Consider the following 7,476-nt stretch of genomic DNA (forward strand, 5'->3'; position numbering starts at 1 on the left):
ATAACATGCAGATCGTATGGACTTGTACCGACGACAGATCTTTCAAATGTCTGCCCTATCAACTTTTGATGGTAGTATCTAGGACTACCATGGTTTGCAACGGGTAACGGGGAATCAGGGTTCGATTCCGGAGAGGGAGCTGAGAAACGGCTACCACATCTAAGGAAGGCAGCAGGCGCGTAAATTACCCACTCCCAGCTCGGGGAGGTAGTGACGAAAAATAACAATACAGGACTCATATCCGAGGCCCTGTCATTGGAATGAGTACACTTTAAATCCTTTAACAAGGACCAATTGGAGGGCAAGTCTGTGCCAGCAGGCGCGGTAATTCCAGCTCCAATAGCGTATATTAAAGTTGTTGCGGTTAAAACGTTCGTAGTTGAACTTGTGCTTCATACGGGTAGTACAACTTACAATTGTGGTTAGTACTATACCTTTATGTATGTAAGCGTATTACCGGTGGAGTTTTTCTTATATGTGTTTAAATACTTGTATTTTTTCATATGTTCCTCCTATTTAAAAACCTGCATTAGTGCTCTTAAACGAGTGTTATTGTGGGCCGGTACAATTACTTTGAACAAATTAGAGTGCTTAAAGCAGGCTTCAAATGCCTGAATATTCTGTGCATGGGATAATGAAATAAGACCTCTGTTCTGCTTTCATTGGTTTTCAGATCAAGAGGTAATGATTAATAGAAGCAGTTTGGGGGCATTAGTATTACGACGCGAGAGGTGAAATTCTTGGACCGTCGTAAGACTAACTTAAGCGAAAGCATTTGCCAAAGATGTTTTTCATTATCAAGAACGAAGTTAGAGGTTCGAGGCGATCAGATACCGCCCTAGTTCTAACCATAAACGATGCCAGCTAGCAATTGGGTGTAGCTACTTTTATGGCTCTCTCAGTCGCTTCCCGGGAAACCAAAGCTTTTGGGCTCCGGGGAAGTATGGTTGCAAAGCTGAAACTTAAAGGAATTGACGGAAGGGCACCACCAGGAGTGGAGCCTGCGGCTTAATTTGACTCAACACGGGAAAACTTACCAGGTCCGAACATAAGTGTGTAAGACAGATTGATAGCTCTTTCTCGAATCTATGGGTGGTGGTGCATGGCCGTTCTTAGTTCGTGGAGTGATTTGTCTGGTTAATTCCGATAACGAACGAGACTCAAATATATTAAATAGATATCTTCAGGATTATGGTGTTGAAGCTTATATAGCCTTCATTCATGGTGGCAGTAAAATGTTTATTGTGTTTGAATGTGTTTATATAAGTGGAGCCGTACCTGTTGGTTTGTCCCATTATAAGGACACTAGCTTCTTAAATGGACAAATTGCGTCTAGCAATAATGAGATTGAGCAATAACAGGTCTGTGATGCCCTTAGATGTCCTGGGCTGCACGCGCGCTACAATGAAAGTATCAACGTGTATTTCCTAGACCGAGAGGTCCGGGTAAACCGCTGAACCACTTTCATGCTTGGGATTGTGAACTGAAACTGTTCACATGAACTTGGAATTCCCAGTAAGTGTGAGTCATTAACTCGCATTGATTACGTCCCTGCCCTTTGTACATACCGCCCGTCGCTACTACCGATTGAATTATTTAGTGAGGTCTCCGGACGTGATCACTGTGACGCCTTGTGTGTTACGGTTGTTTCGCAAAAGTTGACCGAACTTGATTATTTAGAGGAAGTAAAAGTCGTAACAAGGTTTCCGTAGGTGAACCTGCGGAAGGATCATTATTGTATAATATCCTTACCGTTAATAAAAAAATTGTTAATACAAATTTATATACAAATTACCAATATATATATATATATACATAATAATTATAATAATAATTATACCAAAAATATGATCTTAAAAGTAAAAGATCAAATAAATTTCGAACAAGCAAATCGAAATATTGTAATAATATAATATTATTACAAATAAATTAAATAGAAACAAACATAAAATTCGAACAAGCAAATCGAATTATTAATATAATAAAATATATTTTATATATTTATTATAACTTTTGTGTGTATATGGACCATAATATACACGCGTTGCGAGATGTATTGGCCAACTAATTTGATGATGATCATACATTGGATAATGCAACAACCTAAAATATACAATGTTGTACCTGGTTTCAGGTTAATGTTTTTATAAAATTATCAATATATATTAACAAACAAATGCCATTACAAATATACTTTGATATATATTGTTTATATAAAACTAAGACATTTCGCAGCATTTATTTTAGGTATATAAATACATTTATTGAAGGAATTGATATATGCCAGTAAAATGGTGTATTTTTAATTTCTTTCAATAAAAACATATTTGACCAAATTTAAAACCAATATTATAAAACTCTAAGCGGTGGATCACTCGGCTCATGGGTCGATGAAGAACGCAGCAAACTGTGCGTCATCGTGTGAACTGCAGGACACATGAACATCGACATTTTGAACGCATATCGCAGTCCATGCTGTTATGTACTTTAATTAATTTTATAGTGCTGCTTGGACTACATATGGTTGAGGGTTGTAAGACTATGCTAATTAAGTTGTTTATACAAATTTTATAATAAAATTTTATAAGCATATGGTATATTATTGGATAAAAATAATTTAATTATTTTATTCATAATATTAACAATATATGAAAAACATTATCTCACAATAGTAATTAAACTTTGAGAAAAACGAAGAGGAATATTTTCTTTTTCAATCAAATAATACTGAGAAATGTCTAGCATAAAATATTATCTAGAATTGTCTCTTATTAATGATTTGAAATATGAAAAACGTTGACAATATTATTATTCTTCGTTAATTCGTTACAAATAAATGCCATTAATATATATATACGTCAGCTTTAAACGAATTTAATAAAATGTTTTATCATTATATATAAAGAATTAATTGCAAATAAAAGTTATATACAACCTCAACTCATATGGGACTACCCCCTGAATTTAAGCATATTAATTAGGGGAGGAAAAGAAACTAACAAGGATTTTCTTAGTAGCGGCGAGCGAAAAGAAATCAGTTCAGCACTAAGTCACTTTGTCTATATGGCAAATGTGAGATGCAGTGTATGGAGCGTCAATATTCTAAGTATGAGAAATTAACGATTTAAGTCCTTCTTAAATGAGGCCATTTACCCATAGAGGGTGCCAGGCCCGTATAACGTTAATGATTACTAGATGATGTTTCCAAAGAGTCGTGTTGCTTGATAGTGCAGCACTAAGTGGGTGGTAAACTCCATCTAAAACTAAATATAACCATGAGACCGATAGTAAACAAGTACCGTGAGGGAAAGTTGAAAAGAACTCTGAATAGAGAGTTAAACAGTACGTGAAACTGCTTAGAGGTTAAGCCCGATGAACCTGAATATCCGTTATGGAAAATTCATCATTAAAATTGTAATATTTAAACAATATTATGATAATAGTGTGCATTTTTTCCATATAAGGACATTGTAATCTATTAGCATACCAAATTTATCATAAAATATAACTTATAGTTTATTCAAATTAAATTGCTTGCATTTTAACACAGAATAAATGTTATTAATTTGATAAAGTGCTGATAGATTTATATGAATACAGTGCGTTAATTTTTCGGAATTATATAATGGCATGATTATCATTGATTTTTGTGTTTATTATATGCACTTGTAGGATTAACAATGCGAAAGATTCAGGATACCTTCGGGACCCGTCTTGAAACACGGACCAAGGAGTCTAACATATGTGCAAGTTATTGGGATATAAACCTAATAGCGTAATTAACTTGACTAATAATGGGATTAGTTTTTTAACTATTTATAGCTAATTAACACAATCCCGGGGCGTTCTATATAGTTATGTATAATGATATTTATATTATTTATGCCTCTAACTGGAACGTACCTTGAGCATATATGCTGTGACCCGAAAGATGGTGAACTATACTTGATCAGGTTGAAGTCAGGGGAAACCCTGATGGAAGACCGAAACAGTTCTGACGTGCAAATCGATTGTCAGAATTGAGTATAGGGGCGAAAGACCAATCGAACCATCTAGTAGCTGGTTCCTTCCGAAGTTTCCCTCAGGATAGCTGGTGCATTTTAATATTATATAAAATAATCTTATCTGGTAAAGCGAATGATTAGAGGCCTTAGGGTCGAAACGATCTTAACCTATTCTCAAACTTTAAATGGGTAAGAACCTTAACTTTCTTGATATGAAGTTTAAGGTTATGATATAATGTGCCCAGTGGGCCACTTTTGGTAAGCAGAACTGGCGCTGTGGGATGAACCAAACGTAATGTTACGGTGCCCAAATTAACAACTCATGCAGATACCATGAAAGGCGTTGGTTGCTTAAAACAGCAGGACGGTGATCATGGAAGTCGAAATCCGCTAAGGAGTGTGTAACAACTCACCTGCCGAAGCAACTAGCCCTTAAAATGGATGGCGCTTAAGTTGTATACCTATACATTACCGCTAAAGTAGATGATTTATATTACTTGTGATATAAATTTTGAAACTTTAGTGAGTAGGAAGGTACAATGGTATGCGTAGAAGTGTTTGGCGTAAGCCTGCATGGAGCTGCCATTGGTACAGATCTTGGTGGTAGTAGCAAATAATCGAATGAGACCTTGGAGGACTGAAGTGGAGAAGGGTTTCGTGTGAACAGTGGTTGATCACGAGTTAGTCGGTCCTAAGTTCAAGGCGAAAGCCGAAAATTTTCAAGTAAAACCAAAAACGCAATATATACAAATCAAGCTAATATAATATACTTGAATAATTTTGAACGAAAGGGAATACGGTTCCAATTCCGTAACCTGTTGAGTATCCGTTTGTTATTAAATATGGGCCTCGTGCTCATCCTGGCAACAGGAACGACCATAAAGAAGCCGTCGAGAGATATCGGAAGAGTTTTCTTTTCTGTTTTATAGCCGTACTACCATGGAAGTCTTTCGCAGAGAGATATGGTAGATGGGCTAGAAGAGCATGACATATACTGTTGTGTCGATATTTTCTCCTCGGACCTTGAAAATTTATGGTGGGGACACGCAAACTTCTCAACAGGCCGTACCAATATCCGCAGCTGGTCTCCAAGGTGAAGAGTCTCTAGTCGATAGAATAATGTAGGTAAGGGAAGTCGGCAAATTAGATCCGTAACTTCGGGATAAGGATTGGCTCTGAAGATTGAGATAGTCGGGCTTGATTGGGAAACAATAACATGGTTTATGTGCTCGTTCTGGGTAAATAGAGTTTCTAGCATTTATGTTAGTTACTTGTTCCCCGGATAGTTAGTTACGTAGCCAATTGTGGAACTTTCTTGCTAAAATTTTTAAGAATACTAATTGGGTCAAACCAATTAGTTCTTATTAATTATAACGATTATCAATTAACAATCAATTCAGAACTGGCACGGACTTGGGGAATCCGACTGTCTAATTAAAACAAAGCATTGTGATGGCCCTAGCGGGTGTTGACACAATGTGATTTCTGCCCAGTGCTCTGAATGTCAAAGTGAAGAAATTCAAGTAAGCGCGGGTCAACGGCGGGAGTAACTATGACTCTCTTAAGGTAGCCAAATGCCTCGTCATCTAATTAGTGACGCGCATGAATGGATTAACGAGATTCCTACTGTCCCTATCTATAGAGATAGATGTACCTCTTAAGGTAGCCAACTGAACGGACGTGCTTTTAGTCGTGCTGCTGACAGTCGGGTATTTTCGTGAGTTTCGGCGCTGGAAAGCGTTTTAAAATTTGCGGTTTGTGAAGGTGAACGGCTGGGTGTAAGAATCGAGTTTGAAAAGTGAGGATAAGGGTGGAAATTCGCAGTTTTTCGAATTGGGAATTTTCCATTGCGCCACGTGCGTTGAGAGAGTGCGCTCTCGCGAGTGCTCTCTGGAGAGAGGCGTTAGGCACAAGTGCGGGATTTCTCTCGTACGATCAGCTGTGCTAGCGGGAGTGTGTACGGACTAAGTGGTTGGTGCCATTGCTAAGTGCTGCCAGATCGCTGGAAATATAATTTGGTGAGTTACTTTACTAAGTTATATTTTTGGGTGGTTGTTTGTTGCCGATAGATGTCGTCCGCAATGGACACCATCGAGTCCGGAAGCGAGTCGGCGAGCAGTCGCAGTAGCAGCGCTACAGGTCGGGGTAGGGGTCGCCCTAGAGGGAAACGCGGCCATCAGGGGAAGACCCGCGATGCGTCGCGAGCCAAGGTGCCGGCTGTGGATGGGGCCTCTGGTGGCCCAGAGCCCGTTGTCGAGGAGGATCTTGATTCTCTCGAGATGCCGCCGCCTCCTGCACCCGCTGGTAGGCCCGTTGCCGCCCCTGGCCATACTCCTGACAATGATGCCACCGCATCTGCTGCCGCAAGGATCGCGGATGCTGCTGCCGCCAGGATCGCCGCTGCCGCCGCTGGAGCTGAGGTCGTTGTCCCCTCGCCCGTTGCTCACAAATCGGAGGACTTTGCCATGGAGGTTGTAAAAGCAGGCTCAGGCCGCGTCGCTGAAGAGCTGGCGGCGATAAGGGAGGCATTTGTGTTGCACTCCGCGGCCCGCCTCTCACAGAGCGCCATCAAGGAAGTGATGAGTATCACAGCGAGATACGAGGCGTTGATTTCCGCGCTGAATGTTCGGAACGCCGTGCTTGAAGACCGCTTTAAGCAGTCGGTTAAGACGCTCCCGCCGCCACCCCAGCGACCGGTTCCTGCTGCCACCGCGCCGTCTTATTCAGCTGCATACCCAAGCCTGCCCCAGCCCTCTGCTGCACCGGTCCCACTGCCGCGTAAGCCGCGGGAGACCTGGTCGGCAGTCGTGCACAGCGCGGACCCGAATATCTCGGGGAAGCAGCTCGCTGAGAAGGTGCGAAAGGAGATCGCCCCAGCGCTGGGTGTTCGCGTGCACGAGGTGCGAGGACTGGCACGTGGTGGTGCGGTTATACGTACACCGTCTTCAGGAGAGCTGAAGCAGGTGATGGCCAACAAAAAGTTCCAGGAGGCTGGGCTGCAAATCAGCAGGACCCCACAACTGAAGCCGAGGATAGAGATCCGGGATGTGGACACCGCCCACAAGCCCGAGGACTTTATGGCGGAGTTGTATAAAAACAACTTTGCCGACAGGATGGAACTGGCGGAGTTCAAGAAGGCTGTGCGTCTGGAAAAGCCCTGGTCGCAGGCCAATGGCGCCACGGTGACCGTGACGCTGGAGGTCGACCCAGTGGGCTTGGACGTTCTCGACGGAGCAAAGGCATACATAGGATGGTTTGCCTACAACTGCCGTGCCTTGGTACGAACCTACGCCTGCCACAGGTGTGTTGGTTTCGACCACAAGGTTGCGAGCTGCAGGATGTCCGAGAAGGACAAGGTGTGCCGACAGTGCGGGCAGGTTGGCCACAGTGCGCGGGGCTGTCCCAACCCTGTGGACTGCCGAAATTGCCGCTTCAAGGGCTACCCGTCAGCACATCACATGCTGTCTGCTGG

At 41.9% G+C, this 7,476-nt stretch overlaps 1 non-coding gene and 1 pseudogene across 1 annotated transcript; both read left to right on the forward strand.

Annotated features, from left to right (window-relative positions):
* Window positions 1-2,355: 2,355 nt before the first annotated feature.
* LOC138914109 (5.8S ribosomal RNA) lies at window positions 2,356-2,534 on the forward strand. The gene has a single exon (XR_011419991.1). It is a non-coding gene; the product is annotated as a 5.8S ribosomal RNA (ribosomal RNA).
* Window positions 2,535-2,931: 397 nt separating this feature from the next.
* Window positions 2,932-5,686, forward strand: LOC138914110 (large subunit ribosomal RNA; annotated as a pseudogene).
* Window positions 5,687-7,476: the final 1,790 nt, after the last annotated feature.

This window comes from Drosophila takahashii, unplaced genomic scaffold, assembly GCF_030179915.1.
Source record: "Drosophila takahashii strain IR98-3 E-12201 unplaced genomic scaffold, DtakHiC1v2 scaffold_111, whole genome shotgun sequence".
Lineage (NCBI taxonomy): Eukaryota > Metazoa > Arthropoda > Insecta > Diptera > Drosophilidae > Drosophila > Drosophila takahashii.